This window comes from Hemitrygon akajei, chromosome 4 (assembly GCF_048418815.1).
Source record: "Hemitrygon akajei chromosome 4, sHemAka1.3, whole genome shotgun sequence".
In the NCBI taxonomy this organism is placed as follows: Eukaryota; Metazoa; Chordata; class Chondrichthyes; order Myliobatiformes; family Dasyatidae; genus Hemitrygon; species Hemitrygon akajei.
In genome coordinates, this window is record NC_133127.1 from 200821516 (window position 1) to 200839347 (window position 17832).

Sequence of the window (17832 nt, forward strand, 5' to 3'; positions counted from 1 at the left end):
ATCTTGGACTCCCATCAGATTGCACATTCCAGTTAGGTCGAATCCTACAGCTGGTTCTCTTTATCTCCTTCTTTCTCCATCTGCTACTGAAAAGACCTTGACCCCCACCAGTGTCCGTCACAAACCTCTCCACCCAACATTATCTAGAACCTTCTCCCAATTCCACCATCCTGATTGGCTGACCCTACATTCCCAAGTTGAACATCACAATCCCTTATCTTTAACTGAAACCCAAACACTATCAGCAGAACACAGTGTTTCTACGGAAAACTATTAAATGAAATACCCTATAACATTAGCAGTAAAATCTTAACCAGGGCGTTACATAGGGAATAAAGTCCTAACTTTAATATCACTGACATATGTTGTGAAACTTGTTGCTTTGCAGCGGCAGTACATATAAGACCATGAGACAGAACAATCGAATTAGGTTGTTAGGCCCATTGAGTCTGCTCCGCCATTCAGTCACGGCTGATCCTTTGTTCCCATCCTCAGCCCCACTCCCCAGCCTTCTACCCGCAACCTTTCATGCTGTGGCCAATCAAGAGCCTATCAAACTCTGCCTTAAACACACCCAGCAACCTGGCCTCCATAGCTGCCTGTCATAACAAATATCACAAGTTCACCATCCTCTGGCTAAAGAAATTTCTCTGCATCTCTGTTTTAAATGAACACCCCTCTATCCTGAGGCTATGCCCTCTTGTCCCAGGCTCTTCCACCGTGGGAAATATCCTTTCCACATCTACTCTATCAAGTCCTTTCAATATTTGAAAGGTTTCATTGACATTGCCACCACCACCACCCAATTCTTCTAAATTCCAGTATAGGCCCAGAGCCAACAAACGTTCCTCAAATGATAACCCTTTCATTCCCAGAATCGTCCTTGTGAACCTCCTCTGAACCCTCTCCGATGCCAGCACATCTTTTCTTAAGTAAGGAGCCCCAAACTGTTCACAATACTTATGGTGAGGCCTCACCAGTGTGTTATAAAGCCTCAGCATCACGTCCCTGCTCTTATATTCTAGACCTCTTGAAATGAATGCTAATTTGCCTTCCTCACCACCAACACAACCTGCAAGTTAACCTTCAGGGTGTTCTGCACAAGAACTTCCAAGTACCTTTGCATCTCAGATTTTGGATTTTCTTCCCGTTTAGAAAATAGTCCGCACATTTATTTCTACTACCAAAGTGCATGACCATACGTTTTCCAACATTGTATATCATTTGCCACCCCTTTGCCCATTCTCCCAGTCTAAGTCCTTCGCATTTTACTTGTTTTCTCAACACTACCTGCCCTTCCACCAATCTTCATATCATTGCAAACTTGGTCATAAAGCCATCTATTCCATCACCTAAGCCATTGATACAGCATAAAAAAAAGATCCAACACTGACCCCTGCAGAACACCGCTAGTCACTGGCAGCCAACCAAACACTGCTTCCCGCTCACTGCTTCCTACCAATCAGCAATGCTCTAACCATGCTAGTAACTTTCCTGTAATACCATGGGTTCTTAACTTGGTAAGCAGCCTCATGTGTGGCACCTTGTTAAAGGCCTTCCAAAAATCCAAATATGCAACATCCACTGCATTCCCTTTTCCTATCCGATCGCCAGCAGGTGGTAAGTTTGGGCTCCCTCATCTTCACCCTTCTGACTCAATACAGGAGCCCCTCAGGGCTGTGTACTAAGTCCCATCCTTTACTGCCTGTATACCCATGACTCTGTTGCCACCCACAGCTGTAATCTGCTAATTAAATTTGCCAACGACGCTACATTGATTGGTCTAATCTCAAACAATAATAAGGAGGCTTACAGGGAAGGAGTCATCTCTCTGACACAGTGGTGTCAAGAAAACAACCACTCCCTCAATGTCGCAAAAACAGAGGAGCTGGTTGTGGATTACAGAAGGAATGGAGATGGGCTAACCCCTATTGGTGGATCCGGGGTTGAGAGGGAAACAGCTTTAAGTTCCTCAGCATCCACATCACCGAGGACCTCGCATATTCTGTACACAGCAGCTGTGTGGAGAAAAAGGCACAACAGTGCCTTTTTCACCTCAGATGATTGAGGAAGTTTGGCATGGACCCCCATATCCTAAGAACTTTCTACAAGGGCACAATTGGAGAGAATCCTGACTGGCTGCATCGCTACCTGGTATAGGAACTGTACCTCCCTTAATTGCAGGACTTTGCAGGGAGTGGGGCGGACAACCCAGCGCATCTGTAGTTGTGAACTTCTCGTGATTCAGGACATTTACAAAGACAGCTGTGAGAAAAGGGCCCAAAGGATCATTGGGGACCCAAGTCACCCCAACCACATATCTATTCCAGCTGCTACCATCCAGGAAATGGTACCGCAACATAAAAGCCAGGACCAACAGACTCCAGGACACTTCTTCCACCAGGCCATCAGACTGATTTGAGTGTATTTCTATGTTACATTGGCTGTTCTATTTATTATGTTATTATAAATTACTATGATTGCACATTGCACATTTAGACAGAGACGTAACATAAAGATTTTTACTCATGTATGTGAAGGATGTAAGAAATAAAGTCAATTCAATTCAATCTATCCTACTTGTAATATCCTCAAAGAATTCCAACAGGTTCATCAGGAAAGATTTTCCCTTCAGGAAACCATGCTATTGCAATACATAATAAAAAATGAGTTACAGTGAGTGTATGTGTATATGCAGTTGCAAGGAAAAGTTTCTGAACAATTGCGTAATTACCTGGTTTTCTGCATGAATCACTCCTAAAATGTGGTCTGATCTTCATCTAAGTCATAATAACAGAGAAGCGCAATCTGCTTAAGCGAATAACACACAAACAATTGTACTTCTCATGTCCTTATTGAACACATTGTTTAATCATGCACAGTCCAGGCTAGAAAAAAGTATGTGTACCCTTGTATTTAATAACTGGTAGAACCTCCTTTAGCAGCAATAACTTCCACCAAATGTTTCCTGTAGCTGCTGATCAGACTTGCACAATGGCAAGGAGGAATTTTAGATTATTCCTCCATACAAAACTTTCATTCATCAATATCTTTGGGTTACCTTGCATGAACAGCCCTCATCAGGTCATGCCACAGCATCTCAATTGGGTTAAGGTCCGGACTCTGACTTGGCTATTCCAAAACATGAACTTTCTTCTTTTTAAACCATTCAGAATCAGAATCAGGTTTATTATCACCAGCATGTGACGTGTAATTTGTTAACTTAGCAGCAGCAGTTCATTGCAATACATAATATAGCAGAGAGAAAAAAAAGTTAATAATAATAAAATAAAACAAAATAATCAATTATGTATATTGAATCAATTTTTAAAATCATGCAAAAACAGAAATACTGTATATTAAAAAAAAAAGTGAGGTAGTTTCCAAAGCTTCAAAATCAATTTAGGAACTGGATGGCAGAGGAGAAGAAGCTGTTCCTGAATCGCTGAGTGTGTACCTTCAGGCTTTTGTACCTCCTACTTGATGGTAACAGTGAGAAAAGGGCATGCCCTGGGTGCTGGAGGTCCTTAATAATGGACGCTGCCTTTCTGAGACACCGCTCCCTAAAGATGTCCTGGGTATCTTGCAGGCTAGTGCCCAAGATGGAGCTGACTAGATTTACAATCTTGACGAAGGGTCTCGGCCCGAAACGTCAACTATACTTCTTCCTATAGATACTGCCTGGCCTGCTGCGTTCCACCAGCATCTTGTGTGTGTTGCTTGAATTTCCAGCATCTGCAGATTTCCTCGTGTTTGCGTTTACAGTCTTCTGCAGCTTCTTTCGATCCTGTGCAGTAGCCCCTCCATGCAGCCTGTCAGAATGCTCTCCACGGTACAACTATAGGAAGTTTTTGAGGGTATTTGTTGACATGCCAAATCTCTTCAAACTCCTAATAAAGTATAGCCGCTGACTTGCCTTCTTTATAACTACATCGATATATTGGGACCAGGTTAGATCCTCAGAGATCTTGACACTCAGGAATTTGAAGCTGCTCACTCTCTCCAGTTCTGATCCCTCTATGAGGATTGGTATGTGTTCCTTCGTCTTACCCTTCCTGAAGTCCACAATCAAGGCTTTCATCTTAGTAACGCTGAGTGCCAGGTTGTTGCTATGGCACCATTCCACTAGTTGGGATATCTCACTCCTGTATGCCCTCTCATCACCACCTATGATTTTACTAACAATGGTTGTATTGTCAGCAAATTTATAGATGGTATTTGAACTATGCCTAGCCACATAGTCGTGTGTATGTAGAGAGTAGAGCATGGGCTAAGCACACACCCGAGGTGCGCCAGTGTTGATCATCAGTGAGGAGGATATGTGGTCTTCCGGTTAGCAAGTTGAGAATCCATTTGCAGAGGGAGGTACAGAGGCCCAGGTTCTGCAACTTCTCAATCAGGATTGTTGGAATGATGGTATTAAATGCTGAGCTGTAGTCGATGATAGGCCAGCTGGTGGCGCAGTGATATCAGCACCGGATTCCGGAGTGAAGGTTCCCAAGTTCGAATCCATTTGGGCCGTTCCCAGACACGCTTTCCATCCATGCCAGGTTGAGTGTCGAGCTTGCAACTTGGCTCGTAAAAAAAAAAATACTGCGCTGTGAGTATGTGGGGGACCATTCACAGAACCTTTCTCTCCAAGACAACCACTTGAAAAAACTAGTGGTCACCGAGGCTCTGGCAGAGTATGACACATTAAAGAAATATAGTCGATGAACAGCATCCTGACGTAGGTGTTTGTGTGGTCTAAGTGGTCTAAAGCCGTGTGGAGAGCCATTGAGATTGCATCTGCCCTTGACCTATTGTGGCAATAGGCAAATTGCAATGGGTCCAGGTGCTTGTTGAAGCAGGAGTTCAGTCTAGTCATAGCCAACCTCTCAAAGCATTTCATTACTGTCGATGTGAGTGCTACCTGGCAATAGTCATTAAGGGAGCCCACATTATTCTTCTTAGGCACTGGTATAATTGTTGCCTTTTTGAAGCAAGTGGGAACTTTTCTTTGGAGAGCAGTAGCTTCCTCCATGATACCCTTCCATGAACACCATTCTTGTTCAGTGTCTTGCTCATGAACAGAGATCTTAGCAAGTTCTAGAGATTACTGCAGGCCTTTTGCTGTTACCCTTGGGTTCTTTTTCACCTCCTTCAGCACTGTAGTTTGTACTCTTGGTGTGATCTTTGCAGGATGCCCACTCCTAGGGAGAGTAGCAACAGTACTGAATTTCCTCCATTTGTAGACAGTTTCTCTTACTGTGAACTGATGAACACTCAGGTCTTTAGAAATGGTTTTGTAGCCTTTTCCAGCTTCATGCATCTCTACAGTTCTTTGGTCCTCTGAATGACAAGGCATGGTGGATAAACAGATCTTTATTGAGAAGAGTAGGCTCTGTCAGTAACCTGACTTAGTGTGTCTTTTTTATAGGGCAGGGCACCTCTACAACCCACACCTCCAATCTCATCTCATTGATTGGAACACATGACTCCAAATAGCTTCTGTAGAAGGCTTTACCCCAGAGGCTCACATATTTTTTTGAACTTAGACTGTAATTGTTTAAATCAGGTGTAGGCAACCTATGGCCTGTGAGCAAATATTGGGATACTATGCTTATCTGGCCCACGAGCAGTTTTTCCTTATTCTAAGTGTTTCAAGCAACCACACTGATGGACATGCATGGCATCTTGTTGCACTGGCCCCAGGTTCCGTTTTGTTCCAAACCAAACACTGGTATATATGAATGACGGGAGGCAGACTACCTTAATAATCTGTATTAGATACTCCCCGTGTATGCGCAGGTTTTCAAATGGGATTGTTCAAATTTGTAAACAGAAACAGAGTCACTGTGTTTTAACAAGAAATCCATGCTAAATATCCAAATATTTAAATGTGCTACGATACTCGTTGAATAACTCGCGTTACAAAATAAAATCGAAGAAAAAATTTCCAATGGCAATGAATGCAAAATGCAGGAAGGTAGACACTGAGTGCCGAAATTTCCAAGACACTTGGACACGAGATTACTTCTTCATTGAGCAAGCTGAGAAACCAGTTAGTCTCATTTGCCTAGAAAATGAGACAAAGGTCCAAGGATTGAGAAAAGAGTTTTCATCTCGTTTTAGCAACACACACAAAATGCTGGTGGAACACAGAAGGCCAGGCAGCATCTATAGGGAGAAGCGCTGTCGACGTTTCGGGCCGAGACCGTTTGTCAGTGTCCTGACGAAGGGTCTCAGCCCAAAACGTCGACAGCGCTTCTCCCTATAGATGCTGCCTGGCCTGCTGCTTTCCACCAGCATTTTGTGTGTGTTGCTTGAATTTCCAGCATCTGCAGATTTCCTTGTGTTTGCCCTTCATCTCGTTTTGCTGATTTTTGCTTGCGTGCAAATGAGTTCAAGCTGTTTGCTACTCCATTTGATGTGGAAGTGGACACTGCATCAGAAATTTTTCAAATGTAATTGATTGAGATGCTGTGTGACGACATTGAGATTGAAATTTCATTCTGAAGATGTATCAGTGCTTGACTTCTATAGAAAATATATTCATCCATATGGGAAGTATCCTCACGTAATGGACCATGCAAAAAAGATGGCATCTTTATTTGGCAGCACTTATCTGTGTGAGCAATTATTTTCAAAATTAAAGCACACCAAGAACCATTTGAGAACAAGATTGACTGATACCCATCTGGATAATGTCTTGCTCTTGGCATCAACAAGTCTGACACCCAGTATTGAGAGGCTTTCAAGCAACAAACAGCTTCAAGTTTCACATTGACTTATCAATTGTTTGCATTAAAATTTTCTTTTTTATTATACTTAATTTACCACCATTCAATGCATCATGTTCATACATTTTATGTTTAAAGATTCTTTGTGTCCTTTTAATAGATTCAAAAGATGCGTTGATAGAAATAAATTGCAACTAAACTGAGTTCTTTGATTACTAATTGGCATCCTTGGTTAAGCACAAATGATTTTCTAGCATGTGTTATTAATTAATTTGAGGCAAAACATAACTAGATGTATTTAAATGGATAATTCCCATATTTCAAGTTTCTTATGGCATTTATCTGGCCCACCATCCGCTCATTAATACACGATCCAGTTCACAGAGGCAAAAAAGTTGCCAACCCCTTGTTTAAATAGTGTACTCAGTATTGATGAGAAGAAGTACAATTGTTTGTGTGTTATTAGTTTAGGCAGATTATGTTTGTCAATTATTGTGACTTAGGTGAAAATCAGACTACATTTTATGAGTAATTAATGAAGAAAACCAGGTAATTGCAAAGGGTTCACAAACCTTTTCTTGCAGCTGTGTATATATGTTAAATAAGTAGTGCAAAGAAAAGTAGTGAGGTAATGTTCATGGGTTCAATGTCCATTCAGAAATGTGATGGCAAGGGGAAGAAGCTGTTCCTGAATCGATGAGTGTGTGTCTTCAGTCTCCTGTACCTCCTCATTGATGGTAGCAATGAGAAGAGGGCACAAACTGGGTGATGGTGGTCCTGAATAATGGATACCGCTTTTTTGAGGCATCGCTCCTTGAAGATGTTCTGGCTGTGGGGAGGCCATGGTGCAGCTGATTGAGTTTACAACTTTCTGCAGCTAATGTCAATCCTGTGCAGTGCCCCCCGATTATCAGACAGATGGTGATGCAGCCAGTTAGAATGCTCTCCACGGTACATCTGTAGAAATTTACAAGTGTCTTTGGCGACATACCAAGTCTCCTCAAACTTCATATGAAATGTCATGCCTTCTTTGTTACTGCATCAATATGTTGGGCCCAGGATAGATCCACAGAGAAACTGACACCCAGGAACTTGATACTGTTCACTCTTTCTACTTCTGATTCCTCAATGAGGGCTTTCCCTATATCTCTTGAAGTCCTAGCAACATCCTGGTAAATTTTCTCTGCACTCTTTCAATCTTATTTACATCTTTCCTGTAGGCAGGTGACCAAAGCACACAATACTCCAAATTAGGTCTCACCTACATGTAGAGAGAGCTAGAGAGGGTGCAGGAAAGATTCACATGATGTGGTCAGAACTGGAGGACTTAAGTTATAATGAGAAACTGTGTAGGCTTGGGTCTTTTTCCCTGTTTAGTAGGAAGTTGCAAGATGAAAGAGGTTTATAAAATTATAATGGACATACAGTAGCTAAAGTCTTTTTGTGGGGTAAACAGGCCTAAAACTAGAGGGCATTGATTTAAGGTGAGATGATAAAGGTTTAAAGGGGACCTGAAGGATAAGATTTTCCTAAAGAGGGAGGTGGCTATAGAGAATGAGTTGCCGGAGTAAGTTGAAGAGGTGGGGACGATTACAATGTTCAAAGGATTTTTGACAGGTACATGAATAGAAAGGTTTATGGGCCAAATGAAGGTAACTGAGACTAGTTCCGGTTGACACCTTGTTTGGCACAGACAAGTTGCGCTCTGCCTTTACAACTCCATGCACACTGACAGAAGTTGAGCTTAATAATTGTATGGCTTATGCAGGGCAATTAAAAGCTCTGCATTTATCTGACTCGTTTAATTACGGCAAATTGCCACCCTCTTTCAATGAGGCATCTATTATTCTTCTTTTAAAAAAGGGCAAAGACCCAACAGAGTGTTCCTCGTACAGGCCGATCTCTCTGCTCAATGTCGATGTAAAGATCTTAGCTAAAGTGTTGGCTCATAGATTAGAAACCGTTATTCCCTCCATTATCTCTGATGACCAAACAGGCTTTATTAAAAACCGTCTCCCTTTTTTTAACATTCGGCGTCTATTTAATATTTTATACTCAGTTCCAACTGGGACTCCAGAATGTGTTATCTCCCTTGATGCGGAGAAAGCATTTGACCGTATAGAGTGGAACTACCTTTTTGCAGTCTTAGAAAAATTTGACCTCAGCCAAAGTTTCATCTCTTGGATCCAATTGCTGTACCTGTGTCCTACTGCTTCTGTTCTAACTAATTTTCAGAAATCCCAAGTATTTAATCTCAAACGTGGCACCCGTCAGGGATGCCCCTTAAGCCCCTTTCTCTTTGATTTGGCTATAGAACCTCTGGCGATAGCATTTCAAAATTGTCCTGAATTGACCGGGATTTGGAGAGGGGGTGTTGAGCATAAAGTTTCTCTCTATGCTGATGACTTATTACTCTTTCTCTCAAATCAGTCTACATCCTTACCTCTAATGTTTTCACTTCTTGACCAGTTTAGCCAGATCTCTGGCTATAAACTCAACTTACATAAGAGTGAACTTTTCCCAATTAATAAAGAAGCACAAGAGTGCTTAAAGAAATAAAGAATATTTCGTGATCTTCCTTTTAAAGTAGTCCATAATCAATTTACTTATCTTGGAATTACAGTCACAAGGAAGTTTAAAGATCTCTTTCGTGAAAACTTTGTCAATCTTTCATATGCTATAAAACAGAGTCTGGTACAATGGTCACCTCTATCTATGTCCTTGGTAGGTCGTATTAATGTTGTTAAAATGTATGTTCTCCCCAAATTTTTATACTTATTTCAATCTATCCCAATTTTTATTCCTAAATCTTTTTTTGATTCCTTAGACTCTATTATTTTGTCATATCTGTGGCAGAATAAGCGCTCTAGAATTAATAAAATCCACCTCCAAAAATCTAAAAAAGAGGGTGGCATGGCTTTACCTAACTTTCGCTTATGTTACTGGGCAGCTAATATACGTTGTGCTGCCTTCTGGTCTTTCTTCCACGGTCAACCCGAGTGCCCTAACTGGGTGGCAATGGAGTTGAGCTCCACTAAAGAATTATCTATATCTGCACTTCTTGGCTCTGCACTCCCTAGCAGTCTGCCCAGATCAATAGCTAATCCTCTGGTTAGACACACTTTGTGTATATGGCCTCAGTTCAGGAAATGCTATGGTTTCCAGGGGTTTTCCGTTTCTAGCCCTGTCGCACATAATCACCTTTTTTTACCTACTACGTACGATTCAGCATTCCATGTTTGGTACAGGAAGGGCATTAGACATTTTGAAGATCTCTTCATTGATAATCGCTTCGCTTCTTTTCAGCAGCTCTCCGTTAAGTTCAACCTGCCTAACGCTCACTTTTTCAGATATCTCCAAATCCGACACTTTACTGCTCCTTTAATTCCTAACTTTCCTGAAATGCCTGCGAAAAATGCTATGGACCTATTTCTTTCCATTAATCCACTAGGTAAAGGTTTAATTTCAATTATCCGAGATAAACTAGCAGCCTTACGACGGGCCCCTGTGGATAAAATTAAAATGGAGCATGATTTAAATATCTCCTTATCCGAGGAGAGCTGGGACTCAGTTCTCAAATCGGTTAACTCAACCTCCCTTTGTGCTCGCCATTGCCTCTTACAGTTTAAGATTGTTCATAGAGCCCATATGTCTAAATCTAAACTATCTCGATTCTACCCTGGCATTAGTCCGCTCTGTGATAAATGCAAGAGGGGCGTGGCCTCTCTCATCCATATGTACTGGCTCTGTCCTAGCTTGGAGAAATTCTGGAAAGATGTCTTCACTACACTATCGGGTATTCTGAATCAGCACCTAGAACCTAACCCCTTAATTGCTCTGTTCGGTTTTTGGGGCGAGACAGATTTATGTCTGGGTCCGACCAAATGCCGAATACTATCCTTTGCCTCTCTCCTGGCGAGACGCTTGATCCTCCTTAGATGGAGAGATGTTGCCCTGCCCACTTATGCGCAATGGCTTAACGACATTATGGCCTGCTTGGACCTCGAAAAAATTCATTATTCAGTTCTCAATTCGGATCTAAAGTTCCATAAGGTCTGGGGACCTTTTATCGAGTACTTTCATAACCTTCCTCTTGACTAGGGTTTTTTTTTTCTTCTTCTTCTTTTCGGTCCCTTGCTTTCAGCTCCCTTCTTTTTTCTGGTAAGTGTATTCACAGTCTGGGAGTTTGACTGTCCGGACTTATACTCTTTATACTGTGTGGTGGTTGGTCTGAAGTTGTTGTTTTTTTTCTTGTGTTGTGGGGCTTGGGGAGGACTTGTCTTTAATTTAGGTGCTTTTTTGTTAAATTCTCTTCCTTTGTAGCATATTGTTATTGTATGCTTAATCTTGCACTGTATTAATGCTCCTCATTGGGATTTGGGGTTTTTAATTTTGTAAAATGTTTTGAAAAGCTAATAAAAAAATAATTTTTTTTAAAAAAAAGCTCTGCATGTCCCAGTACAGGGGCTAGCAGCGGCATCAACAGAGCTCTTATCAAGAGGTGCTTCTCGCAGGTCGGCAGCGATGATTTAAAAAGACAGCTTTGTGGGCGGTTATCCATTGTATGGGGCCATCAGCGGTGTCAACAGAGCTCTGCAAACTAAAAAGTACAGAAGGGATAAGCGGAGCGGGCATTGTCAGGAGTAGGCCAGAGGCGAGAGTAGAAGCGACAGGGCTTTGGATCAAAAGAGGCTTCGGCTTGGAAGAGGCATCAGCTCTGTGTAAAGCGTCTGCTAAGGTTTCCTTTTTTTTTCTTTCTCTTACTGTACCATTTAAATGGCTGTGGTGTGTTCTTTGTGCCAAATGTTGGAGAACTGGGAGACCCAGAGTCTCCCGGGGAACTACATCTGCGTTAAGTGCATCCGGCTGCAGCTCCTTGAAAACTGTGTTAAGGATCTGGAGCAGCAACTAGATGACCTTCAGTTTGTACGGGACAGTGAGGAGATAATTGATCAGAGTTACAGGGAAGTAGTCACCCTGAAGTTGCAGGAGGCGAGTAGCTGGGTGACCGTCAGGAGAAATGGAAAAAAGCAGTTAGAGCAGAGCACCCCTGTGGCCATTCCCTGCTTTGGATACTTTTTCAGGGGATGACCTCCCAGGAGAATGCCACAGTGACCGGGTTACAGGCACTGAGCATGGGTCCGTGGTGCAGAAGGGAAAGAGAGAGAAGAAGAGTGCGAAAGTGATAGGGGACTCGATAGTCAGGTGAGCAGACAGGAGATTCTGTGGACGTGAACAGAATACCTGGATGGGATGTTGCCTTGTAGGTACCATGGCCAGGGACATCTCAGTTTGCGTACACAGCATTTTGGAGAGGGAGGGAAAGCAGCCAAATGTCTTGGTACATATTGGTACCAATGACATAGGAAGGAAAACCAAAGAGGGGCCTGAAAAGAGATTTTAGAGAGCTCTGTAGAAAGCTGAGAAGCAGGACCTCCTAGTTAGTAATTTCTGGATTGCTGCCTGTGCCACGCGCCAATGAGGGTAGAAACAGGATGATTTGACAGATAAATGTGTGACTGAGAAGCTGTTGTAAGGAGCAGGGCTTCAGATTCTTAGATCATTGGGATCTCTTCTGGGGGAGGTATGACCTGTTCAAAAGTGACAGGTTGCATCTGAACCCGAGAGGGACTAATATTCTTGCAGGCAGGCTTGTTAGAGCTGTTGGGGAGGGTTTAAACTAATTTGGCAGGGGTGTGGGAACTGGAGTGAAGAGACTCAGGATAGGACAAATGGTAAAAAAGTAAAGATAAGTGTGCAGTCAGATTGTCAGGAAGGGCAGGCAGGTGATGGGATTTATTTGCAGCCAACAGGCATCAAATCGGTAGACATAGGATCCAAAGATGTTATGGGTTGAGTTAAGAAACTGCAAGGGTAAAAGGACATTGTTGGCAGTTATATACAGGCCTCACAAAAGTGGCTGGGAGGTGGACCACAGATTACAAAAGAAATAGAAAAGGCATGTCAAAAGTGCAATGTTACGGTAGTCGGGAGATTTTAACATGCGGGTCGATTGGGGAAAATCAGGTTGGTAATGGATCTCAAAAGAGTCTAAGAGATGGCTTATTAGAGCAGTTTGTTGTTGAGCTTACTAGGGGATCAGCTGTACTGGATTGGGTGTTATGTAATGAACCAGAGGCAATTAGGGAGCTTAAGGTAAAAGAACCCTTACGAACCAGTGATTGCGATATGATTGTGTTCAACTTGAAATTTGATGGGGAGAAATTAAAATCTGATCTAGCAGTATTTCAGTGGAGTAAGGGAAATTACAGAGGTATGAGAGAGGAGTTGGCCAAAGTAAATTGAAAGGAGCTGCTGGCAGGGATGTCAGCAGAGCAGCAATGGCGTGCGTTTCCGGGAAAAATGATCAAGGTGCAGGACATGTGTATTCCAAAAATGAAGAAATACTCAAATGGTAAAATAGTATAACCGTGGCTGACGAGGGAAGTCAAAGCTATTGTAAAAGCAAAAGAAAGAGGTAAAGCCAAAATTAGTGGGCAAATAGAGGATTCGGATGTTTTTAAAAACTTACAGAGAGCAACTAAAGTAAACATTAGAAGGAAAAAGATAAAATATGAAAGCAAGCTAGCAAATAATATCAAAGTGGACAGTAAAAGTTCTTGCAAGTATGTTAAAAGTGAAATGACTGGATATAGGACCACTAAAAAATGAGGCAGGAGAAATAATGGGGGGGGGGGCGCAAGGAGACAGCTGATGAACTAAATGAGTATTTTGCATCAGTCTTCACTGTGGAAGACACTAGCAGAATGCCTGATGTTGTAATGTCTAAAAGTAAAGAAGTGGGTGCAGTTACTATTACGAGAAGGTGCTCAAAAAGTTGGAAGACCTGTGGGTACCCAAAGTCACTTGGACCAGAGGAACTGCACCCTAGTGTTCTGAAAGTAAATTTGCTGATGACACAAATGTTGGAGGTGTTGTGGATAGTGTAGAGGGCTGTCAGAGGTTACAGCGGGACATTGATAGGATGCAAAACTGGGCTGAGAAGTGGCAGATGGAGTTCAACCCAGATAAGTGTGAGGTGGTTCATTTTGGTAGGTCAAATATGACGACAGTATATAGTATTTATGGTAAGACTCTTGGGAGTATGGAGGATCAGAGGGATCTTGGGGTCCAAGTCCATAGGACACTCAAAGCTGCTGCGCAGGTTGACTGTGTGGTTAAGAAGGCATACAGTACATTGGCCTTCATCAACCATGGGATTGAATTTAGGAGCTGAGAGGTAATATTACAGCTATATAGGATCCTGTTCAGACCCTACTTGGAATACTGTGCTTAGTTCTGGTCACCTCAGTACAGGAAGGATGTGGAAACTATTGAAAGGGTGCAGAGAAGATTTACCGGGATGTTGCCTGGATTGGGGAGCATGCTGTATGAGTCAAGTCAAGTCACTTTTTATTGTCATTTTGACCATAACTGCTGGTACAGTACACAGTGAAAACGAGACAACATTTTTCAGGACCATGGTGCTAAATAAAACAGTACAAAAACTACACTGAACTATGTGAAAACAACACAGAAAAAAACTACACTAGACTACAGACCTACCCAGGACTGCATAAAGTGCACAAAACAGTGCAGGCATTACAATAAATAATAAACAAGACAATAGGCACAGTAGAGGGCAGTAAGTTGGTGTCAGTCCAAGCTCTGGGTATCGAGGAGTCTGATAGCTTGGGGGAAGAAACTGTTACATAGTCTGGTCGTGAGAGCCCAAATACTCTGGTGCCTTTTCCCAGATGGCAGAGGGAGAAGAGTTTGTATGAGGGGTGAGCGGGGTCCTTCATAATGCTGTTTGCCTTGCAGATGTAGTGTGTAGCGTAAATGTCCATAATGGCAGGAAGGGAGACCCCGATGGTCTTCTCAGCTGACCTCACTATCCGCTGCAGGGTCTTGCGATCCCAGTTGGTGCAATTTCCGAACCAGACAGTGATCCAGCTGCTCAGGATGCTCTCAATACAACCCCTGTAGAATGTGATGAGGATGGGGAGTGGGAGATGGACTTTCCTCAGCCTTCGCAGAAAGTAGAGACGCTGCTGGGCTTTCTTTGCTATGGTGTTGGTGTTGAGGGACCAGGTAAGATTCTCCGCCAGGTGAACACCAAGAAATTTGGTGCTCTTTACAATCTCTACCGAGGAGCCGTCGATGTTCAGCAGGGAGTGGTTGCTCCATGCGTTCCTGATGCGTTCCATCTCTTTTGTTTTGTTCACATTCAGAGACAGGTTGTTTGCTTTGCACCAGTCTGTTAGCTGCTGCACCTCTTCTCTGTATGCTGACTCATCGTTCTTGCTGATAAGACCCACCATGGTCGTGTCATCGGCGAACTTAATGATGTGGTTCGAGCTGTGTGTTGCAGCACAGTCATGGGTCAGCAGAGTGAACAGCAGTGGACTGAGCACACAGCCCTGGGGGAGCCCGTGCTCAGTGTGATGGTGTTGGAGATGCTGCTCCCAATCCGGACTGACTGAGTAGGTGAATAGGTGGAGTGAACTTGGCCTTTTCTCCTTGGAGAAACAGAGGATGAGAGATGACCTGTTAGAGGTGTATAAGATGATGAGAGGCATTGATCGTGTGGCTAGTCAGAGGCTATTTCCCAACGCTGAAATGGCTAACACGAGAGGGCACAAATTTAAAATGCTTGGAAGTAGGTACGGAGGAGATGTCGGGTACGTTTTTACACAGAGAGTGGTGAGTGCGTGGAAAGGGCTGCCAGCTACAGTGGTGGAGGCGGATACAATAGGGTCTTTAAAGAGACTCTTGGATAGGTACACAAAGTGTAGAAAAATAGAGGGCTATGTGTAACCCCAGGTAATTTCTAAACTAAGTACATGTTCAGCACAGCATTGTGAGCCGAAGGGCCTGTATTGTGCTGTAGGGTTTTTATGTTTTTATGAATTGATGCATGCACATGGGCTCCAATAACATGAGCTCTCATCTGGTGCACTGGCCTCTTGTCAAATACCATTTGGAAAACTAAATACATCAATAGGCTCTTCTCAATTCCGCTCCTGTGTCCTCGAACAACTCACATTTGCTAAATATGATTTTCCCATATGTTGCCCTGCAGCTTTCTCAATGTCATTTCTATTTTGTAATATTGAGTTTTATTTTTAAGATGCAAATCTAATAATCTGCCACGTTCTGTCTTCATGGTAAAGGGAGCTACAATGTGATGCTGAAGTTTTATAAAGGACTTGTGAGGCCTCAGCTTGAATATTTTGAAGTTTTGGGCTCCTGGTCTGGGAAAACATGTACTGGCATTAGAGCAGGTCCAGAAGAGGTTCACAAGGATGATTCCAGGAATGAGAGGGTTATCATATGAGGAACGTTTGATGGCTCTGGGCCTGTATTTGCTGGAATTTAGAAGGATGATGGGGGGATCTTAATGAAACCTTTCGAATGTTGAAACGCCTTGATAGAGTAGATGTGGAAAGGATGTTTCCTATGGTGGGAGAGTCTGGAACAAGAGGTCACAGCCTCGGAATAGAGGGGGGAAGCCTTTTCAAAACAGAGATGTGGAGAAATTTCTTTAGCCATAGGGTGGTGAATTTGTGGAATTTGTTGCTGCATGCAGCTGTGGAGGTCAGGTCATTTGGTCTACTTAAGGCAGAAATTGATAGGTTCTTGATTGGACCTGGCATCAAAGGTTACGGGGAGATCGCCAGGAACTGTGGTTGAGGAGAAGAAAAAAGGATCAGCCATGATTGATGGCCCAGATGGCCTAATACTGCTCCTATGTTCTATGGTCTTATGGTATTGTAGTGGCCTAGGTACTCAATCACAGTTGTCAATATTGAAGTTGTGAGTCTTTTATTATTCTTGTCTTGAAAATGACATCATTTGCTAATGTTTGGAATTATTTCAGTGTCAGTTCTAAGTAGCTATGTAAATACTGTATAAATTGTTAGTTATTGAGACACATCATGTCAAGTACATTTTGGTACAATTAAGCAGCTGACCTATTTAGTTGAAATTTCATGGAAGTAGTTAAAAAGATCTGAAGACAAACTACCATTTAATGTGAGTAACAAATTAAGTATTTAACTGAAATACAATACAAATTAGAACCCTATTATTACTACTGTTCGTTGTGCATCGTATGTGACGGTGAGAGGAAACCTGTGCAGAACAGCTTTTAAGGTGGAAAAGTTGTAGCACTGGGTCAGTTCCGCTCTCTCAACCTTCGAAGTCTGAGTCTGGTGAGACGACTAATGTCACAATTTGGGGTCTCCTTTGGTTGCAGTGGACAACCATGATTTCTTCTGTGCCTTGTCATGCCCCTTGCTGTCTGTGTAGCATTACAGAACTGCCTTCCCAGCTGTTGGATCTCACTGCAACTCTCATCCGCCCATTCTGACTTTGCATGCTAGGACAGACACAGCCCTTTCTCACCGGGGTATGAGAGCCACCCATTACCCTCACCTGGTTTAACCTGCCTGTCAAAGTGGTGTACCAGGGTGTGGCTGCTGTCACATGCAAACAGCTGCTTGGAGCCAAAGGTGAGACCTAAGTGTCTGGTGGGGACCAGAGGTAACATTCAAAATGACTGTCAATACCTTCAAGTTTTTCATAGTTCCTAACTTAATGAAGTAGTGAAGTGGTTTCATTTTCACTCCCAGCTGTTTCTGGCATCTCCAAGTCTGAATGCTTGAAACCATAGTGAGCAAAATCATTCTACTTATTTTTTGCAAACTATCAGGGAGAAAAATCACTGCTTTTGAACAAAAACATGTGTAGCTAATGCTATTTAAAAGCTGTTCACTCTAAGTCAATGTAATGGCCACTGAGTGCATGTGAGTGGTGCTAGTTAGAAACTGTCTGATCTCCTGCCCCAATTAAATGGCGTAGTGTCCCAGATAAAACAAAGGGAATCCTGGCTCTTTTCTCGATTAGTTTTTTGTTCTTTAAGAGTTGTCCCAAATAAGTGGCTACCCTGATTAACCAAAGGCCCAATTAACTGTAATCCACTGTGCTTCCTTTATCCTTGGTGCACTTAGTGAGTTTATACTGTGTTTGTGCAGTGCTCAATCGCTTAGTGAGATTAACTGTAAAAAGCCTGAACACTGTCAACTGCCGAACTGCACTTGAGCCT

The 17832-nt window shown here is 42.7% G+C and overlaps 1 protein-coding gene across 2 annotated transcripts in view; it reads left to right on the plus strand.

Annotated features, from left to right (window-relative positions):
- LOC140727137 (F-box/WD repeat-containing protein 7-like) overlaps positions 1 to 17832 on the plus strand; it is a 263330-nt gene that overhangs the window by 214046 nt on the left and 31452 nt on the right. The gene's annotated exons all lie outside the window — the stretch shown is intronic.